The sequence below is a fragment of the Prosopis cineraria genome, unplaced genomic scaffold (genome assembly GCF_029017545.1).
Source record: "Prosopis cineraria cultivar Desert tree isolate PC_DT_omini unplaced genomic scaffold, ASM2901754v1 PC5, whole genome shotgun sequence".
Lineage (NCBI taxonomy): Eukaryota > Viridiplantae > Streptophyta > Magnoliopsida > Fabales > Fabaceae > Prosopis > Prosopis cineraria.
The window spans coordinates 12610696-12634895 of NW_026555336.1; positions in this window are offsets into that span (position 1 = coordinate 12610696).

Genomic DNA, 24200 nt, shown 5'->3' on the forward strand with positions numbered 1-24200 from the left:
AAATTGATAAGCAAATTGAGCACACAATATAGACTCTAGAGGACATATTACAGTCGTGTGCCCTTGAGTAGAAAAGCAATTAAGATAGCCACTTACCTTTGGCTAAGTTTGCTTATAAAAATAGCTTTCACTTAAGTATTCAGATGGCACCATATAAGGAATTGTATGGGAGATGGTATAAATCAACCTTATATTAAGTTGAATTGAGTAAGAAGTGTGATTGGTCCTGATACAATGGATCAAATCATCGAGAAGATCAAAGTTGTTCATCAAAAGCTTCTTACTGCTCAAAGCCATTAGAAGAGTTATGCTGATAAGTGGTGTTGACCGTTAAAGTTTAAAGTGGGAAATCATGTATTTCTCTGGGTTTCTCCTTTAACTGGCATTGACAGGTCTATAAGGGCCAAGAAACTAACACCTCGTTATATAGGACCATACCAAATTCTGAGTAGAGTAGGTCTTGTGGTGTATAGAATTGCCTTACCTCTGCCTTTATCCGAAGTACATGATGTGTCTCATGTGTTAAAATTAAAGAAATATCAACCGAATCCATCACATGTAATCGAGCCAGAAGAAGTAGAGCTTCAGGAGAATCTCACTTATCGAACTAAGCCGGAATAGGTAGTAGATGTAAAAGAGAAACAATTATGTAAAAAGACTATCTGTTGGTTAAGGTGTTTTAGTGAGGAATGGCTCCTAATGATGCGACGTGGGAGACGAAGGAGAGTATGAAGAAGCAGTACCCTTATTTGTCCCTTAAGGTGAGTTTATAGTTGTGTCTGAATTTTAGGGACAATTCTTTTAAAGGAGCAGAGAATTGTAACATCTTGAATTTCAATCCTAAGAACTAGTTGCTAATCAGGGATAAATTAGTAATTAGTGGATTGATTGTGGTTTAGGTGTTTAGTTGATGTTTTTTGTTGTTTAGGTGTTGTATTGATAGGATTAAAGGGTAGAAAGATAATTCAGGGCAGAATGTGCGAGCACAAGTGAGATTAAACTCACTGTGCCATATACTACGGTGCACCATTCAGGGATCAATTAAAACTGACGTGATCAACTTGTGAAATTAGAACGAAAAAGGCTGGAAACATGTTTGGAGGGGAAGAGAAGGCCAGCTTTACTAGGGCAAGCCATAACTTGAGGTTTAGAGTTTGCTCCGATTAGTAGTAACTTGCAGAGTAAGTAACACATAGCCCTATGCTTCAATTCTACCACTTTTTCATTGAATTTCATCAGTTGAGAAATTGAGTCATGAGATTCTAAGGTGTTGTAATCTAAAAGAAAGATTTAAGACAGGATATTAAATATAGAACTAAAATTTTATGACTAGTATGGAATTGAATGGTTGAGCTTTGAGAGTTTAAACTCAAAATCACCTAAAAGTTAGGTTAAAAGGATGAAATTGGTGGAATGAATGTGTTTGGAGGTTGTTATGATTGTTTGATAGCCTATATGGCTAATAACTATAAATGATCGATAAGTGAATTAAAAAGGGTTCAATTGAATTATTTTATGTGTTAAGGAATTCGGTTTAGTCGAATCAATTCCTATAAAAAGTGTTGAGAATTGATTGAGCGGCACTGTGTTATATAGATTGAGCACTTGTGAAGTTGCTCGTGAGAATCTACACCCCTGAGAGCTTAATGTGATTGGTAACCTTTAGTAGTAAGGGTTAAAAGTAACTGAAGTAACTCTTTTACTTATTTGTTTGTGAAATTATTTATTTGTAAGTACTTTGTTATAACTACGTGCATTGTATTGTGAACTGATAGATTAGTAGCATTATGAAAGTATATGCATGTAGGTGTATGAGTATTGATTGAAATAAATTTGAAGTGGAACATGCATTGACATGTATCACATCCATGAGATATACCTTAGATTATGGTAGGGGATGTGGCTCTACCATGAGGAGGTCTAGGAAGTCCTGACGATCCAGAGTATAGAGCTTGATTCTGTCAGGACAGACTAAGGAGAAGAATCCTGATGATCCTGAGTATAGAGCTTAACTCTGCTATAATAGACCTAGGATATTGAATGATCCATAAGGTTACCCTAAACTAGGGTAGGGGGTCGTGGTCCTACTCTGTATAAGGCTAGGAAGTCCTGATAATCTGGAGCATAAAGTTTGACTCTGCCATGACGAACCTAAGAGACTACCCATACGTAAAGAAGATTACCTAGTTTGAGTAGTAGTATGGTGGGCTTGTTCCTTATGACTCAAAGTCCTAGTCTGGGCATAGAGATTACTCTACTATGGGGAACCAAGAATGCATTGCATGAGCATAATGAGATTGATGAGAATGAATTCATGTATATGTATATGATATTATTTTTATTAATACACATGCTACTTTATCACTTGTTTATGATTTTGCTTACTAACCAGTAACTGGGGTTACCTTTAAGTTACTGGGACATATGTCTCACTCTGTTACTTTTGAACATAGGTGAAGAGAGCGCGAGAAGGCTAGAAAAGGAAGCGAGAAAAGAATAGTTTCAGTTGGTAGTGGTATGACTACCATTGAATGAAATGAATATATAAATTTGTCTATAGAGTTTGAGTTGCCAACTAGGATGCATAAGTGATTATATGTTGAATTATGATGTCAATCTTACTTGGATATATAAATATAGTGTTGCATTATGCCAAGAGTGCCCCAGTGGAGGGTATGTGGGTAGGCTTAAATGCGAATTAAGTAAGTATATGTCATGTTATAACTTGTTCTACTTGTGTATATATATGATGATTATGTGTTGATTGTGAATTGTGTTGTTATGTGAGAATTTAACACAAATGGTGAGAACTTGACACAAATGGTAAGGTGAAGCCTCATTTAGAAGAGTTAAGTACATTTATGATTCTTGCCCATATGGTAAGACGAAGCCCCTTATGTAAGAGTCAGAGGATTAAAAGTGGAACAAGTCTAGTTGCATATGTGATTATGTGCTGTATATGTGTATTGATATAAGACCACAATCATATAATATGGGTTTGAGAGGTCGAAATGATCTATTGATATGATAATTGTGATATATAGTGCTAATCAGGTATATATGGTCCTTTTGGACTTGGTTTAAGGCCCAAAGTAGTCTAATGGCTTAGGGTGTAAGTTTTTGAAAGAAAAAGTGACTTTTTGTACTCAGGTGTTTAATTTTAGATTAGACCGTTAGATCAAGTCCAAACTTTTTCTATTAGCTAGTATACACGGTAAGCTTCATGTGGGCGCCTGAATCACTCTAATCAGACGTTGAGTGTGAAAATGGCACATGCCAAAAATTCATCATTTTTCTATCAAATGACAACAAAAAATTTAGACAAGTGCACCTCGCACATGACATATCATGTTACAATGCATGACACAGTTAGAAACAGAGCGTGTGGCTCTATGCCACATGTTGTGGTGCACATATTACACACCGCAGTGCATGGCCCTTTCTCAGGGTTTGTTTGTGTTTACACTTCCATTAGCCCTTTTCTTTGAATATACATTTTAAAAAATTAGGATCTCATGATTTGAAAACAAATAAAGGGTTATTAGTCTAATATTTTATTGTTCTTATATTGGTTGATTATGTGATGGGAATGGTAAAGCCCAAGTTGAGTCGAAACTTTACATTCACCTTTAGACTCCTACTCAAAACTCTATTTTTTTAAGCTGAAATGTGAGTCCAAAGGCTTAAAAATTGATTGTTGGCTATGGTAATTCCAAATTCTAAACACTGTCTATCTAATTGGGCCAAAAAGTGGCCCAATATCACCTATGTGTTAGATCATATGTTTTGATGATTACAAAACCAAGAGAAGAGATATTTTTTATGTGTGCAAATATAAAAAATCATGGATGAAGACAAAACCTCAAGAGTATGAAGAATCAAGAGAAGATAAAGATGTTTAAGATAAGTTAGTTAAATTCTCTTAGATTCTATGTGGAAGCTTTGAAAGCTTAATCACTTTTCATAATCATTAAAATGAATGCATCATGTGTCTCATTTATTTACATTAAAACTCATCTAAGTGTATTAAAGCTTGTAAACAATGTTTTTCTTATGTGTTGAAATTCATTGTAGTTGATTGTAGTGTAAGGTGTAGAATCATGCGTGATTCTACAGGTCACTCATGAGAATCTACAGGTTATGCACACTAACTAATAAATCACACAAGAGTCAAGAAGTGGTTCACACGTGATTTGTCACTTGTGTTATGTGATGCCTTAAGCTTTGCTTTTATATGTAAAATCACATGTGAGAGCCATTATTGTCCACACAACTTTTAGCAATTAAACGTCATTACATTGTGTGAAAGTGCTATTTCACACGTGAGATCTGATGGTAGCCACACGTGATTTGTCACTTGTTATATAATCACATATTGCTATGTTAAGTCTGATGTTATCTTAAGCCAAGTTAAAATTATTCACTTGCATGATTCATGATTCACAAATCCATATCTCTTGATCATACAAAATCTTGCTTGAGTCATATGTAGTTCCACACATGAAAATGAACCCAGACAAGTTTGTGCATTATTGCTTGCTATTTCATGCGTGAATGAATATGTGATCCATGCGTGATTGTTCATCTCAAATAGACTAAGTTTGGATATGGTTATTTCATGTGTGATAGCCTTCTAATTCCACGCGTATTCTGCCATCCATTTCATGCATGAGAGCAAAGAGGTTCCATGTGCGATTTGTCACACAAAACTGATGATAGTTTCTCATATGCAAAACCATGTGTAAGAGTTGAAAGCTCACTCATAAGTTTTAGCATATAAATGATTGCATATTCATAGATGCAAAACCACACATGAGAGCAAAAAAGTTCCACGTGAGTTTTACCTCCCAAAACTGAACACTTATTCATAAGTGCAAAACCACACGTGAGAGTTCATAGGGTTCACACTTGATTTATCACATATACATATCTGGACCAAGCCAAGTGTAATTTCATGCATGATTCTGCTAGTCACTCATAAAAAATTATACTAATAGATAGAATCATTATTCCAACAGTCTATTAGTTACTAAAACTATATATGTGATTTATTTTCAAGTAGAATAAGAACTAATGATCCTTAAGCAAACTAATCTTTATTTAAGCATTTGAAAAGCTTTTAAATTGTGCTTTAACACATCTTGCATTCATTCATTATTCTTGAAAAGAATTGTGAAAAAGCTCTCATAAGTTTATAAGCTTTTAATTGTAAATTCATCTACTCTTCAAGAAAGTTTTTTTGTGAAAATTTATTTCATTAATTAGAAATCTTGAAAAGGTATTTTTAAGTGTTTGTAGCAATTTGCTGGGTTGTAGTAAGGTTTGTTGAGTAATTCAGGACTAGTTGAGTCTTGAGAGTTGTAGTGTAGTGGCAAGCACCCATTGAAGCTTGTGAACTTAGTTGAAAAGTGATCTTGAGGACTGGACGTAGGTCAAGCTTAGGGTTGAACTAATATAAGTCTTGTGTGTCTCATCTTCTTCCTTCATACTAAAGTTTTTCACTCTTTCAAGCTTTTAAAAGTTTTTAAGTATCACCTAATTTAAGTATCACTCTTGGGTGCCAACCTATCCTAACATTTGGTATCAAAGCTTGGACTCTTAATTAAGGACTTAATAGTCTAAGAGGATCCTATGGCTGGTTTTGGTGATAGTGTTCTCCCAAAAGGTGCTAAGATTAATAGGCCCTAAGATTCATTAGTGAAAACTAAACCTTCTAAAAAAGTAAGATGAGATTAAGATTGTTGAGAGTAGTTGTTACATTTCATATAAAACTATAGAAGGATAACTTGTAAGAAAAAAAAAGGAGTGAATTCACAGAAAAGGAAGAAAAGCTTGTGCTGTTAAACTCCAAGGCAAAATTAATTATTGCAAATGTCTTCAGTCAATAGACTACTTTCATGTGAGCAATCTAGCAAAGGAGATGTGGGATGCTTTAGAGATTGCTCAAGAAGGCACTGAAGGAGTTAAGGAGAATAAAATGAGTACATTGACTTAATAATATGAGCTATTTAAAATGAAGCCTGGAGAAAGTATCAATGACATGCAAGTCAAGTACATTCACATGATGAATGAGCTTACAGCACTTGAAAAGACCTATACTCAAAAGGAGCAAGTCAGAAAAATTATGAAAGGTCTCCCAGCTGAATGGCAACCCAAAGTTACTACCATTAAAGTAAAAAGTGACCCCATGAGATCTATGGCAGCACTTTTTAGAAATCTTGCAGAACATAAAGGAAGACTATCCATGCTAAAGGAAGATGCTAATAAGAAGAAGAAGTCACTGGCTCTAAAAGTGACAAAAGGAAGATTCTAATCTTGAGACCAGTGATACTAAAGATTCAGATGAAGAAATGGCCATGTTTGTTAAGAAGTTTGGAAAATTCTTTAAAAAGAAGAAATTTGGCAAGAAGTTCTCAAAGAAAAAGGAAAAATAAATAATATGTTATAAGTGCAAAAAGCTTGGACACATTAAGGTTGACTGTCCTATGAAACAAGAGAGTAAGAGCTATAAATATGACAAGAAGAAATTCAAAGCTTATCTTTCTTCAACCTAGGGTAACAGCGATGAGGAGCCCATAGAAGAAGAAAAACCAAATCTCTGGTTGATGGCCAGAAGCAATTCTGATCAGGTAAATGATTTAGACTCTGACTCTAAATTTGATTTCACTTTTGAAGAATTAAAAATTTCTTTTAAAGAATTGCACAATGAATTTTATCTTCTTATGAAAAATCTCTCTAGTTAAGAAGAAGCTTGCAATTTTTGAAAAAGAAAATGATAAATTGAAAAAGAGTATTTTGGTTTTAGAAAAGGAAACTCAATATGTTAATTGTTCTCTTCATATTTTAGAAAAAGAAGATTTCAAAAATACTCTTGAAAAATTTGTTAAGGAAAGAGATAAATTAAACAAAATTTGAGTCTACAAAGAAGTGTTTTTGATAAAGCTAATATAGGCTATAAACCTAATAAGAAACAAAAGTATTACAAGAACTTTTTTGTTCCTGTCACTATGACTAACTCACCTAAGTCCACTTGTTCCTACTATAACAAGAAAGGGTACATGACTAAGTCATGTATCTATAGGAAGCAAGGGTTGAGTGAAAATATGAAGTGGATTCTAAAGGGGTCTACTAACCCACTAGGACCCAAATAGATTTGGATACCTAAGAAAACATGATAGTTGTGCAAGTATCAAGGAGAGTCACAAATGGAAAATGGTATCTAGATAGTGGCTACTTCAAGAACACGACTGGTGATAGCTCTATATTCCTATATATGGTAGAAACCAAAGATGGTGGAACTGTCACCTTTTGAAACAATGAAAATGGAACAATTCTTGGTATAGGTAAGGTTGGTAGAAATTCATCCAACTCTCCATATATTGATAATGTTTACTTGGTTGATGGTTTAGGACATAACCTCTTGAGCATAAGTCAATTATATGACAAGAGTTATGAGGTTATATTTAATGCCATGCATTACATTATGAGAGATGAACAATTAGGAAAAACCATCCTAGAAGGGAAGAGAGTTTAGAAGGTATACTCAATCAATCTATGTGATGATGACTCACTGAACACAAAATGCCTCATTTGTGAATGATTAGAATTGACTATGGCACAAGAGATTAGCTCATGTCAACATGAAGCAATTGGACAAACTTGTAAAGAAAGAACTTGTCATTGGATTGCCAAAGACAATTTCAAGCTGACAAGTTATGTGATGCTTGTATGGAGGGAAAACAAGTCAATACTACATTTCAAAGCAAAAATGTAGTTTATACATCAAGGCTTCTCGAGTTGCTTCATATGGATCTAATTGGTCCTTCAAGGGTAAAACATCTAGGGGATAATCTTTATACTTTTGTTGTTGTTCATGATTATTCTAGGTTCACATGGACTATCTTCATATCTCACAAGGATCAAACCTTTGATTATTTTGTGGAATTTACAGCCAAAGTACAAAATGAAAAGAGTTTCAAAATTGTAAAGAAAAGAAGTGACCATAGTAGAATTTAACAATTTCAACTTCCATAGGTTTTGTGAAGAACGGGGAATTAGTTATGAATTCTCAGCTCTTGGAACACCTCAACAAAATGGAGTTGTGGAGAGAAAGAATAGAACATTAGAGAAAATGGCAAGAACTATGCTAAATGAGAAAAAACTCCTAAAGTATTTCTAGGTGGATGCCATGAGCACAGTGAAGCATCCCCTATATCTACGAGACACATGAGAAGATTAACTAAATCACCACTTACACTCAAACCAAAACAATCAAATACTTTATTTGAAAAGCTGGGGCCCAAGAATCTTTTTGTAAAATCATTAAAATCACAACACATCTGAGAATTACATAGCGGAAGCAAATCACATGCATTCATATAAACCATTGCATGCTTTAAAAATTATAAAATTAGGTTGGATTATGGGCCATACACTATAGTGTGTAATACATACACCATGGCATGTGGCACAAAACCATACACCCGGATCTCCTCTATGTCATGCATCACGACATGTTATACCATGTGCTGTAGCACAAAAGTTTGAATTTACTGCTATCATTTGACAGCAGAAATGATGAACTTTTGGTGTGTACCATTTTCACATATGATTGGAGTGATTCAAGCACCCACACAAAGCTTATCTCATAAGCTAACTAATGAAATAATTTTGGACTTGATCTAACAGTTTGATCAAAATTTGGACACTCGAGTGCAAAAAGTTAATTTTTATCAAAATTTAACACACCCAAGTACTCAAATCAATCCTATTATCTCATTAGACCACACAAGGCCTTGAACCAAAGTATGAAATGACCTATTACACCTTATTGACCATAATATATCACATATATACACATATACAAAAATGCAACCCTTCAATGGCCAATTTCTACATTTCCCTTCTTTTTCACAATTTGGCCCACTTGGCCTTTCTCGCCACAATTTCACCATATATTCACTACTCAAACATTCACAACCAAACCTTAGCCCTTAATTCTCATTTCACCCCATATGTACACATTTGGGTTAAGATTTCACAAAATCACTACATCTTCCATAAAACACAACTCAAATATGCATGCAATCTCCTATGGCAATTTATTTACATATATACACAAGTTTTCAGTTTAGTACACAATCTCTAAGACTTTCCACAACAACAACATCATTATACTGGTCCTAACTCTTTTCCTTTACCTTGATCACTACTTTATCCTATAAAAATATAACCATAAAGGGTGAGATAAAAATCTCAGTAACAAAATAATTCACTCCTATTGACTACCACATGCAACTCTATGAAAGTATAGCATAATACACTATCAATCATAGTTTATAACATATATTTCATTTTAAATCATATAACATATGTCAATTCACTCTTTTTCCACTTATTTTCTACTTTCCACCACTTTTTCACATATGCAGTATGATCACTACTGATTAAACCTCTAAATCACCTTGATTTAAAACCATAGGCTCGCCTCTCATTGGCCCTGAGCTCATCTTCAATGATAGAATCACCTAGCCAAAAGTTTTCTATCACACTTCTAAACTATGATATCCCCTAATACACACAATGGGGTGTCATTGACTCTAACACCATATCACACAGACACTAAGGAGTCTAAATCTCTAGCACCACACCTCAATAGACACTAAGAAAATAATCTCCAACACCGCACCTTAAAAGAGACTAAGGAGATACAATTTTCCAACATTGCACCCCGTCAAGCACTAAAAAGAATATGACATATAATCTTATCACCACACTCCACATAGGTGAATTCTCACCCTTATGATCATGCTTTCTGAACCATTCATAGGTTCCCAATCACCACTTTACTTATATATATACACACACACACACATATACACATTTTTCTATCAAATTACACAAATTTCATTACTTGTTTAACTAAAATCCCTTTGTATGAAATAAACATTTAATGCTACAAAACATGCTCATTTCAAAGCAATTTCATGCACTACATAGCAAACTCACACGCAGTTACAATAAAATAGTCAAACAAAGAAAGTTATTTAGTTACCTCAACCCTTCTATCACTAGAAAGGTTACCCGTGAATTTTAACTACCACTAAAGCTTGTCACAAGCTTTTTTTCTCAACTCAAAGGCATGATATGCTAATCTACACACAATTGGAACAATCAGTCATTTGGTTTAAATTGATCAAAACTATTTAATTACTACTAATGGCTACACTTAACCATCTATTCTTTTTCCATTTATCCATTTTAGGTCTATTACTACTCAATTACCACTTTACATCACCTCAACTAGTCTCATTTCACTTAAACATGATGTTCACCCTTATTTTCTATTAAATTAGGGCTAAATGGAGCCTATGGGTTTAAAGCTCTATCATTCAGCCCTAAAGTAATTGCAAAGCTCTAATTTAACTCTAGAGAACCTTTTTATTACTATTGGGCAAGAAATAAACCCTAAAATTTCACAGATTTAATTTTTTTTATAACTCATGTTCAGAGAAATTTTGGTAGAATTAAAGGTAAGAGTTATACGTAGCTTACTCGATAAGTTACTAATTAGAAGTACCTTCTAATGCTCTAAAAATGCTTTCCCTAGCACACCTTAGCTCCTTCTCTTCTCCCTTTCATGTGTTTTAATTTTTCTCTTCTGAACTTCACCTAAATTTTCCAACTTCAAGGGTCATTTTCTGGTTTATGCGCCGCAATGCATGCAGCATTAATCGCAATGCATGGCACAGTAAAAAGAATTATCACCGTACATACTTGCTTTGACACGAAATGTAATCCTCTCACCCATATCCATTCATATAACATCCCAATGAGTTAAATTATTAAGTAATCATCAAAATCTCTAACCCCTTACTAATTACCACTTTACCCCTAATTAACAGCTAACCACAGGATTAAGAAATTAGGATATTACATACAGCATGTTACGTCAAAAATAGAGAACACATTTGACCCATTCTGACCAAAACCCCACATGATCTCTATAAGAGAAGAAAGCCTAACATCTCTTATCTACATGTATTTGGTTGTAAGTGTTTTATACTCAACAATAGTAAGGATAATTTAGACAAGTTTCATTCTAAAAGTGATGAAGATGTATTTCTTGGTCATTCTAATAGAAGTAAAGCTTTTACAGTCTTTAATAAAAGAACCTTATTAGTTGAAGAGTCAATTCATGTTAGATTTATTGAATCCTTATCAGATAAGAATAGGGAAGAAGAAATTGTAAATCTTCCTCTTGATGATCTCTAACTAAAAGAAAAGGAGGAAAATCAAACAATAATGATACCATGACTAATGATCAAAATGGAGAGATAAATGATCTTCTGAAAGGATTGAGATATAGTAAGTCACATCCTATTGATCAAGTCATTAGAGAACTTGGTGATAGAGTTAGAACAAGAGGTTCACTTAGAAAAGATTGCCATTTTAGTGCATTTCTTTTTAATATTGAACCTTCTGACATTAAAGAAACCTTATATGATGAATATTGGCTCATAGCAATGCAAAAGTTAAACTAGTTTGAAAGAAGTCAAGTTTGGGATTTAGTGCCCAGACTAAGTGATTATCCTGTAATTAGGACGAAATGAGTCTTTAGAAACAAACTTGATGAAATTGGTATTATGATAAGAAATAAGGCAAAGCTAGTAGCTAAAGATTATAATCAAGAAGGTATTGATTATGATAAAACCTTTGCTCCTATTGGTAAACTTAAGGCTATTATACTTTTACTTGCTTTTGCTTACATTAAAGATTTTAAACTCTATCAAATGGATGTCAAAAATGCCATCTTGAATGGACTAATCAATGAAGAAGTTTATGTAAAACAAGCTCTAGGATTTGAGCATCCATTAATGCCAAATCACATCTACCAATTGAAGAAAGCATTGTATAGACTGAAGCAACCACCAAGAGCTTGGTATGATAGGTTAAGTACTTTCTTATTAAATAATGACTTCAAAAGAGGAATAGTAGATAAAACTCTATTCTAACAAACTGAAGGTAGTGATATCCTTGTAATTCAAATTTATGTTGATAATATTATTTTGAAGCTATTAATGAGGTTTTTTGTGAGAAATTTACTAAGATTATACAAGGTGAATTTGAGATGTCTACGATGGGAGAGCTAAACTTCTTTCTCAGATTACAAATTAAGCAAATAAGGGATGGGATCTTTATAAGCCAAAACAAGTATACTCATGAACTACTAAAGAAGTTTGGATTTAAAAATTCAAATCCAATCAATATACCTATGAGTGCATCACTCAAGATGGATAAGGATGAAAAAGGAAATTAAAATTTAGGCAGATGATTAGGTTACTACTCTACTTAACCACTAGCAGACCTGATATCATGTTCAGTGTCTGTATATGTGCAAGATTTCAAGTTGATCTAAGAGAATCTCATTTAAATGTTGTGAAAAGAATCTTCAAATATTTAAATGAAACTCCACGACTAAGACTTTGGTTTCTTAAAGGAGGAAAGCTTAAACTGATCACTTATTCAGATGCTGATCATAGAGGATACAAGACAGATAGGAAGAGTACAAGTGAAACTTGTCAGTTCTTTGGTGGCTCATTAATATCATGGTTCAACAAAAAATAGAATAGCGTGTCCTTATCATCTTGTGAAGCTGAGTTCTTGGCCATAAATTCATTAGTTAAAACATTAATTGGAAAGATTTGGTTGTTCATCTCAAGGAGATTCCAATTAGATGTGACAACACTAACACCATCACCTTAGTTAAGAATCTTGTGCAACACTCAAAAACCAAGCATGTTAATATAAGACATCATTTCTTAAGAGATCATGTGCAAAAGAGGGATATCATACTAGAGTTTATGCCCACTATCGAGTGATTAGCAGATATTTTCACTGAACATCTAGCTAAAGAGTAGTTCACATTCATTAGAAGGGAATTAGGAATGGTAAATCCTAATAAGTTGTAAGATTCTTAAAATTAATTGCATTCTTTTTTAATCTTTTACTAGCTTGAGCTTTAGAATTGTTTTGAGTTGTTTTTGTAAGGCTTAATCTATGAATCTTAACTTCTCTAGAATGGATCAAATTGAATCTTAAAGAAAGAAGTTAGAAGATCAAGTATAATTTGCTTTAGAGAATAGTTATTATTGTTTTAGGACATTTCTTGCAAGTTCACATGTTATATCTTGCATGAAAATGCTTTATTATGTGATGTTTTCTATATGGCTGCATTTTCACATGTGAGATAGGCTTGGTCACTTATGTGAAATAGCACTCACAATTTCATCCTTCTTGAGTTGTGCTAAATCGCGCGTGAAGAAGGAAGTCTCACTTGTGTGAAATGGTCTCCCAAGAGCAATATGTTCTAACTTGATCAATGCTCACTTGAAGACCACTTGTGACTACACGTGATTCTACCTGTACCAAGTGAGCAAAATATGAAAGTTAACCATACTGCTAATTCACACATGAAACTAAACTTAAAACTCATAGTAATCAAAAGATTAACCTATTAAGTAGATTATCAAATTTTAGTTTTCAAATTAAGAGATCCTAAGTTTCATAACCAAAATTAGCATAAATCAAACATTAACTCAACAATCAGAGTAAAAACAAGTTATAAAAGCATAGGATGCCTAAGAGGAGTAACAAAGAATGAAAATAAATGAAGAACAACTAATTTGCTACAAAATAGGTTAATGCATGGTGACTTGTGCATATCGTGCCACGGTGTGTTGCTCTCTATGCCACGCACCATACCTCAGGTATTAATACACCTCACCATGTCACATGTTTTCTTGACAGCAGATTCTGGTGTCATTTAATAACAAATTAAGGAACTTCTGACGTGTCTCGATTCTCCATCCGACGTTTGAATGACGTGATCTAGGTGTCTACAGAAAGATCTTTTCTTAAACTAGCTAATGGCACAAGTTTTCACTTTCAAAACAAGTCAAACTAGAAAGTTGGACACCTAAACTAATTTTAACCACTTTTCACAACAAAGGGTGTCCAAAACCCAAAACAAGAGCCAAAAGCCTTTCCTAACACCTAGACCATGTCCAGTAGACCTAGGACTATCAGTACAACACATCATTCACACTTAATTAACACCATAATATAAAATCACTCCTCAACTCCTTTTTTACCAAAAATAGAAAGGGGAGGCAATTTGCCTTCCATTGCATCAAAACCAAACACGACATGTTCAAAATATCATTTCTACACTTACACTAATATTTTAGCCCTATCAACATATCTATCTCATTATACACAATTACTCAGGCCTTAAAAGTACAATTTAGATATTTACAACAATAAAATAGTGCAAGTACAACAATATGCAACATAGATTTGGCAATAATATTCTATTACACAAAATAAATAAATACAAGAGGCATGCAAAAGAAATGCATAGATTCCTAGGCCTCAGTAGTTTTGTCCCTCTAGCACCAAGAGCTAGAGCTTGTAAAATGTTAAAGAAGAGGAATGAGTCTAGCTCTATAGTAGCCAAGGTAAAACCTACCCTATCAGTTATATGTCAATTGTAAATAAACACATGCATATCAAATCAAGTTTTTAAAACATGCTTACGCATGAATCATAACTTATTAATCCAGTTAGCACATTCTCATCTCACACGTGCTAGATACATAATCACAGACACTTAGACATGTAACCATGACCCGATATATCACCTGACTTTCCAAAACTCAAAACGTGTGACACGTCATGTATTTACATAAAAATGATTAACCAACTTTATATTCTCCTTATTTCCTCCGACTAAAACCGTGGGCTAATTGAATAGGGCCCCGTCCATGTGACTGGACTATTCAAGCTCACTAATTATAGACTACCAGGCCAAAGATCACATAACCTACTCTTGGACTATGGCTTACCCCACTCTCAAATCTTTAAGGTGTCATATACCCTAAGCTATTTTCCTCAATAAACTAGTAGAGGACAAGGCTATACCCTCGTGCACTAGAGGGCAACCTAAAAACCATATAGATTTTCCTCTACTCCTAAATACCTATGCAAACTCCCACCAACTAATCATACTATGTATGAGGTCTAATTATTTTTACATATCTTATTTTCTCAATATTATTTTTTACTTTTCAATCGTAACATCTCACCCCACCCTCTAGGGTCTTTTGCCCCACTTATGCTTACTACTACCTCGTAGGGCTATTAATGCTATAGCCTGACACAAACTTATATTACTTATGTTCACATACAGTCACTACTTTCAAACTCAATACATGCGTTTTAGTTAAACTCATCATCAATTAATCAATTTCACATATCATTATAAAAATCACTCTTGCTGCATTAACAATTTATTTGAAGCAAGTATATAAACTGAACTTTTTATTGCATGACACACATATTTTCCAATCACAATTCATGTGTATAAATACATACTTAATATCACAATACAATTAACATATAACTACCTAAAGCAAGGTTCTCCCGATTACCTCAAACCTTTGAGACGTCAAAGGTTTACCCCTTAGTATTATAGCTTCCAACCTTGAATTCTTAAGCCAAATTGGTGTGCAAGAGCTTAATCTATAATTAACCAAGTTAATCTCCATTAACATTGCCAAACACAAGCATTCAACTCTCATTTTTCCACTTTGAAATTGCCTAATGCCCACTTTATATGAGTTTGATCCTACCCATTAGGCTTATTAACTCTTTCTAGTCCCCATTAATATTAATGAGTCATTAAAATCCTATTAATGGCATTTTACCTCTTTCAAAAACCCTCATAAATAAATTTTTTGGATATTTATGAAGCCCAACAATCAAAGATACCTAAATTTATTAGCTCTAGCCTTAGACACTCAAATCTATTAACATCAAGTCCATTTGAGTTAATAGATTCAGACCCATAGCCTATATGGATTAAAAATTATCTTCTATTATCAAACCCTAACTAAGAATTCATAAATATGAAAGAGAGTAGAAGGAATGGGGTTTAGAGAAATTACCTCAAGTGTTTCTAGCTTTAAAATACTCTAAATTTCATCTAAAAACAAACCCTAGCAATGCTCAACTCGTCCTCTTTATTTTCTCCTCTCTCTTCTATCTGTTTCTATCATAATTCACGACTGATAAGTTGTAAAAATTGGTTGTGCACCATGATGGACATGGTGTATGGCACAGAAAGGCCCCCTTCTCACATCAATTGCATCTTTGCATCGTGGCGAATGTGATTCAAGCCATAACGTGTAATGTAGCAATACTAAATCTTTATTTTCTTCTCCTTTCGATACCTGGGTAGTCTGACTTGATATCGAACCCACAATTAGGGTTGAAACATCAATAGACCTCCCTAGCCATACATGCCCTTAACTTACTTAATTATCCTAATTAAGCTTAGTAAATCAGGGAATTAAAAATTGAGATATTATATAAGAGATCCCTAAAGGTGTTGAAATTTCTAGCTATTCTGAAGCTATTTATTGTACTAATACATCTAATTAGTTATTGAGCATGAATGAAGAAATTGAGAGTCTCCACAAGAATGATACTTGAGATTTATGTGAGCTTCATAAAGGCAAGCAAGTCTTAGGCTGTAAGTGGATATATAAAAAAAAAGATAGTATCCATGGAGTTGAGGATGTAAGGTGGAAGGCACAATTAGTAGTTCGAGGATGTCATCAAAAGGAAGGTGTTGATTTTATTGAGATTTTATCTCAGTTATTTATCACACCTCCATTCGTGTGCTACTTACATTTATTGCTTTGTTTGATTTGGGACTAGAGCAACTTGATGTTAAAACATCAATTTTACATGGAGAACTCAATGAATAGATCTACATGAAGCAACCTAAGGGATTTGTAATTCCTAAAAAGGAACATTGAGTTTTTTATATGCCCAAAACAAGCTCTTAGGTAGTAGTATAAAAGGTTTGATGCTTTTATGATTGAGAAAGGCTTTAATAAAACTAAATATGATAATTGTAACATTCAAAAACTTTAAATCTAGAATAAATTGACTAAGTAAGGGATAAATTAGTTAAAAAGATGATTAATTAATTTAATTATGTTTTTAGGTTGCTAATTAGCTTTTTGGGTCATATTTGGCTCTAAATTGAGTTAGGATGAAAGTTAGATCAAATTCGGTGGCATTGGGGGAAGTAAAAATGACATTTTGATTGTTACATCATGAGTCGCAGCTTGTGTGTATCATGCGCTATAGCACACAGCATAGCACAGACAAGTTAAATTTTGAAAATCATCAAAAAAGGCAATTTTTATGGGGGGAAACCTAAAACACAAAGGGGCAGGCTTTGAGCACTGCTAGGGCTTCATTTTGGGAGAATTTTAAAGATAAATTGGGCCTTTAAACTCTTGAATACGTTTCCCACCCTTCTCCTCTACCTTTTCATCTCATTTTCCATAGAATTCAAAAGTGGGAGAATTTGCTCAAAATAGATTAAGTTATGGGTCTATATTTTAAATATTTAAATTGATTCTAAAGGTTTGATGTAAGTTTCTTAACCTTGGATAAGTGGTAATATGAAGCTTAATTGTTGTTTGGGATAAACTAGATCATATGGATGATAACATGAGTTGCCAACTGGAATGCTTGTTATTTTGATTAGTTGCACTTATATTATGCTATGATATTTTGTATTTTAGCCCACATTTTGATTAGTTGCCACATATGATGTGGATATGTGGTGATTTTTATGGTGATGGGATAAAATACTAATACAAGTTTAAGAAATGTTGTATACATGTGGTAATAATGTATATGTGGTGTATTATGTGGCAATAGAGGCCCAATGGTATATGTGGCTAAATTTTGTGTTTTGGCCATATTAGGTGAAATAGGCATTAAGTGGCTAAATTTTATATTTAGTATGTCTTTATGTATTTAAATGCTTAATTAAGTGTATTTTGGTCCATTGGACTTGGTTCAAGTCTCAAAATGGGTTAATGGTATAAGTTTTAAGTTTTTGGTACTTGGATGCTTAAAAATAGCTTTAAAAACTGACTTTTACATTTAAGTGTCTAAAATTCTCATATTATGTCAAATCATAATGAAACTTATATCATTAGTTATCTTACTGAACAAGCTTTGCGTGGGTACTTGAATTACTCCAATCAGACATCAAATGCGAAAATGGCGTGTGCTCGAAGTTCATCTCAAAAAGCTATCATGACAGCATTTTTGCGGTCATGACAGGGACACGTGCACCATGGCGCATTGCATGTAAGTTGAAGATGCATAGTACAATGGCTAAATTGGTCTCTGTGCCACATGCCGCAGTGCATAGACCGTAAGCCACACCACATGTACCAAAATACTCAAAAATGATATTTTTGACCTTATTTTCAATTTTTTGCTTTCCAAAACTTTTTCATACTTCCAGTACCTTCATAAATCATTAAGTTTGAGCTTAAACTACCTATTTGAAAGGTTTTTATGGGACCCTGAATATTTCAAATTAATTCTAAGGACTATTAGCTATATCCCTTGTGTATTTTACTATGAACTTAGGAGTAATCTATAACTCCTAATTATGATTATTTGTTTCGCTTGTGTAGTGAATTTTAGTAATGTCAAGGTGAATATTACAATAATTGTGTTTATTTTAAAAAATTTTCACATGAGTCTTTTCTATATTTGTTGCTCTATATCAATGATATGCTTGTTGGTTCTAAAGAGAAATCTTTGTTCAACAAATTAAAACAACAACTTGGTAAGGAGTTTGATATGAAGGACCTTGGTACGGCAAAGAAAATTTTTGGCACAGAAATTTGTAGAGATCGTCAAGCTGGTAAATTATTTGCATCTTAAAAGAAATATATTTTGAAGGTACTTGATCGATTTAATATAAGTGTGAATTTGTGTCTACTCCTCTTGCTGCTCATTTTAAATTATTTGATGATCTTTGCCCAGAATCCGAAAAATCAAGAATTTCTTATTCAAATGTTATTAGTAGTCTAATGTACACCATGATACATACTAGACCTAATCTTGCCTATACAATAAGTGTGTAAGAAGATACATGCACAATTCAAGAGAGGGTCATTGGGATGCTATTAAATAGATCCTCTATTATATGAAAGGTACTTGTGATGTTGCCGTGGTATTTGATAAGAACAAGGCTGTATCTAATAATGTTGTTAGTTTTATTCACTCCGATCATTGTCGTGATTTTGATGGACGAAAGTCTTTTTTTGCTTATATTTTCACCCTTTGTGGCTCTTCTATTAGCTGGAGATCATCTCTCTAATCTATTTCTATGGTATCCTTAATTGAAGTAGAGTATATAGTTCTATGGTATCCTTAATTGAAGTAGAGTATATAGTAGCAAAGGGTGTAAAGAAAGCTATTTGGTTGTGAGGTCTTGTTGTTGAACTTAGTGTTGTCCAAAGAGTTATTAATGTTTTTTATGATAATCAGAATATTGTTCATTTGACTAAGAATGATAGGTATCACTTGAAGACTAAACATATAGACATCAAACATCACTTCATCAGAGATATTATTGTAATTGGTGAAATTTGTGAAGAAAATTCATACATCTTAAAATCTTGTAGACATGCTTACAAAGCCTCTTCCTAATATTAAGTTCAAGCATTGCTTAGGCTTAGTCGGTATTCACAACACTTGATTTCCCTATGAGGCTACTTGGCAATTATGAGCATTACTAAATTTGAGTCAAGGGGAAGTTTATTAAGGGTATGACTCAAATTGTTATAATTCTTTGTGATTATTTTTAATATATTATCTTAATGTAAATCTATCATATCTCTATTTGACATTTTAAGAGATATTTATTATCCAAGATAATATTTTTAGTTGATGAGAAGCTCTATATATATCTTGTCTCTCTATCTCCCATAAGGATGACAATTATTATAATTCTCATTTTCTCTAGTAAAATTACTCACTCATTGCCATGGGCTTTTTTGTCCCTTAAATTAAGGGTTTTCTCATATTAAATTCCTTATGTCATCTTTTATCACTTTTTCTAGCTTCTCTATAATTTTCAATTATTGTATAATGTTTACTTCTATTGATTATTTGTGTACTTCTTAACAAGCAGTATTAGACTTTGGTTTCACTCGAGACCTTGAAAGCTAGTTAGTACTCACACATTTGAAGCCCAAAATGGGATTAGGCCTACTTCAGCAGGGGCATGTGTGTGCCACATCATTTGAAGCCTGACAACTAGGCTGGCCCTAAAAAAGGAACTTGGTGTTTGGAGTGTTTTTGATATGGAGAGCTTGTGGACTCACACTTGAGGGGGAAATTGTTAGGTTGTTCAAGTGTGAGCTGACATAAGATGATGTGAGAAGTCTCACATTAAATAAAGTTGGCTTAATAATTAATATATAATAAAGAGAAAAGACCTATAAAATTGAGCCTTGAGGTTTTGAATTGAGATGTGGTGTTCTTCTACTACTCTTGCCCGTCTCTCCTCTCCCCTCGTTCTTGGGTGGTTGCTCCCCATTCCTAACATTACTAATAGAAAATTACTCTAATAATACATCTAGATACCTATTTTAAGGTTTTTAGGAAATTAATTTAGTTTCTCTATGTGAATTGATTATCAGATTTGAGAATTCTTAAAGTAAGATTTGAGACTTAGACTAAATATTTGGGATGAATGAAAAATAAAGATCAATGCTTTGAAGTTATAGAAATTTAGGAAAAAACTATATATAAAGGATTGAGATGATTAGGAAAATTTTTAAGTTGAGATTTTGTCTACATTAGCCCTTTGAGATATATGCATATGTGATTTGTACTCTCATGGGCTACATAGTATACTTAATTGTATAGTTGAAGTTTCTATTTATGTGTGAGATAATTATGTAAGATGGAGGTGAATTGGGTGTTTGAGAGTTTTTTGACTAAATCAAACTTTTTGCAAAGTTAAGTATAAGTTTGAAGTGCAACTAGAAGTTTCAACAACAAAAAACAGTGAAACATTTAAAAACTTCTACTGCAAACAAAATAGAGAACTTAAAATAGAGAACAAATCAATTCAACTATAAAAATAAGTACTTGAAAGACTTAAATACTTTTAGAACAAAAGTACCAAGAAAGAGTGCATAATATAAATGAGTAGACTATAAAAGCACCTTATAAAAACACTGCACAAAGATTTATCTTAGTTCAGTCCAATCACTTGACTTGCATCTAGTCCTTAAACTCAAACTTGAGATTTTCAACTATATTCATAAGCTTTAACGAGTGTTTATCACCACAATATAAACCACAAGCTTTCAAGGGCACTTGTGAGCTATTTGCAAGATATCTCACTACACTAGTAAGTCTCCTAACCCCTCACTTTAAGACAGTAAGCGCTCCCGAATCTCATAGTAGAGAAAATCTCTTTTGTATCTAAGGTAAAAGCATCCTTGAATCTCTTTTTTCAATAGAGATTGATTTTCTTCCTAATGATTCTCTCTCATAGAGATGATAGGAAATGATTTAGGCATTCAATAAAACTCTCTCTAAGAGTAAATATTACATTTTTTACTTAAGAACATGCTCAGAACTCTTTTTCACATGAACACTGAATAACAGGTAAGAATTGAATGCATGGCTCTTCAAATCTCTTAATGTGTTACCTACTCACTTAACTGAGATCCCATTTATAGATGAATGATTTTCGAATTGTTGAAACTCTTAAGATATGAAATATAGCCATTATAAACAAGTAGAAGTGATTTTTGACACAAAAAGCACTGTTTTACAAAAAGCACAAAATGCTATCAAACTCTCATTCAAGCGTGAACAAGTATGATCCAAGTGTGGATGATCTGTATGTACCTCTCAATCAAGTGTGGATAGTCATGATCCAAACTTGGATGAGCTATATCTCTCAAAGCTCATAATCACTTCACCTTATCCAAGCATGGATTAGTTTAAGTTTAAGCATGTTTGATAACGGTAGAAGCACCTAGCTTCTTCGTAAGTGTAAACACACATTGGCACTTTCCTTGTCCAAGCATAGATAAGTATGTAGACGTACCTAGCCTCTCTGTGATGTCAAACATGCTTGGACACATCTGAACCAAGGTTGGATAGCTTGTTCAGTGTTAAGGCTCTTTTTAGATCAGACTTGAAAGTTAACAAGTATTTTTATCCACTCAAGAGTAGACTCAATAAAATTCAAGCATGGATTGCTACTTAGGCACACTTCAAATTGATACTTAGGATCAATCAAATGTGGTTATAAATATCACTCAAGCATGAATTAGATCACATAAGCATTTTCAGGACACTTCTCATACTAACTTACTGAACAAGTATAAACAAAAACTTGTCCTTGTTTAGATGAGCACAAAGTGCTAATTGATTCATCAATCAAGAATGGATAAAAACTTGTCCTTGCTTAGATGAGCACATAATACTGTGTCTAACATTTGTAGTTCTAATTCAAGCAAGGTCTAGTTATGATTCAAGTTTGAATGAGATCTACTAAGTTCTATATGTACAAGGAATGACCAAATAAGTGTGGGATAATTACAATCCAAGCATGAATGAAGCAATGTGATGAATTATGATTCCAAAGCTTGAACCAACAATTGTCAAACAAGCTTAGGTTGCTTCTTCTCCAAACTTGGATAAGACATTTAAGCCTAAAAGACTTATGAGCCTATAACTTTCTAAATGATGCATTGTTACCATATTTAATTATTTATTTTAGCTCTCCATAGTTGTCACAATGATATCTAAGAAAAGAATAAATAAAGTAAACCTATCATACCAAATCTACTCTAATCTTCATTCTTAAGTGTACATGCATGTGATAACTTTTAGTCTTCTTCTTCCTCATGCTCACTTATCTTTGAGTGTATGCATTCTTATGATGATTCCCATAATAGCTTTTTATGCTCACTCTTCCTTCTTGAGGTTTTATGCCTTGATTCATGATATTATATTTCTGCACAAGTAATAAACACCTTCCTCTTGGTTTTGTTATTAGCAAAATACATGGTTCAACAAATTATTTATTTATAGAAAATATTTTATTTATGCATATTTATATATATAATAGCATGCATGTAGTGATATTATATGATTTTATAAAGTTTTATCGAGTAGGACTATTGTTACTATGATATTTCTTAAAAACTCTGTGTGTGTGTGTGTGTGTGTGTGTGTGTGTGTGTGTTTGATGAATGATGTTGTTATATATAAGTTTCAAAAAATGATACCATGATTACATGCATATTGGGAGGTTATTTGTTTTCATGAGTTTCCATGATTATGATCACAGGATCTACCATCGTCTTACGCATGGTGATTGGCCATTCTTAGGACCCTTCGTATCTCACATGGAGAGAGCTATAGGTTCAATCCAAGGAGTAATAACTTTTGCATACATGTATGCATAATTTTATATTTATAGATGTTGAATTAAATTTATTTGTGAAATTGGTCCACTCAATAAAGTTTAACCTGCCTAGTATATTTTATAAATATCTTATGGTTACTAGAACTTTGAATCTCATTATGTAATTACAATTATTTTCATGTGAGTGTATAGCGAAGCAAAGGTGAATCACCTAAAAGCTTGAGGCTTAGCTTAAGTAAGCCTTAAGCCCCATTTTAGTTTACAGAATAACGCTGCCTGCTAGTTTAGGATTCATGCTTATTATTGAACTTTCTTTTATATGTTTAATTTTTGTGTCATTGATTTGGAAATAATCATTATAAAATTGATTTCATCCATAGTTGTGGTATTATTGAATAAAATATATTACTAAAATTTTCTTATAAATCTATCAATTTAGCCGGAATACATTCCTAGAAAAGTTTGTGACAATTTTGTTGGTTTGTACTCTTTTCAAATTATAAGGCAATTTAAGATAAGATTGCATATACTAATAAAATATAATAATAACACTATAAATTTTCTTTTTATAGAGGAAAACTATAAATTTTTAAAAATGCCCTTATACAATTAATTATTATGCTACAATATAATTTCAATTCTCTCCACTTAAAGAGTAATATTGTAAAATTATCATTAATAAAACCTTAGTTTTCTCAAATTATTTTATATTTTGAGATAAAAAATTCCTTTAACTTTATCTTATAATTTGAGACAAATGGAGTAAATTATAAATCTTGTCTTGCTATAGTACTTGTATTGCTTTTAGCAGTAGAGTATCAAATTATTTATTAATAAAATATTAATATAT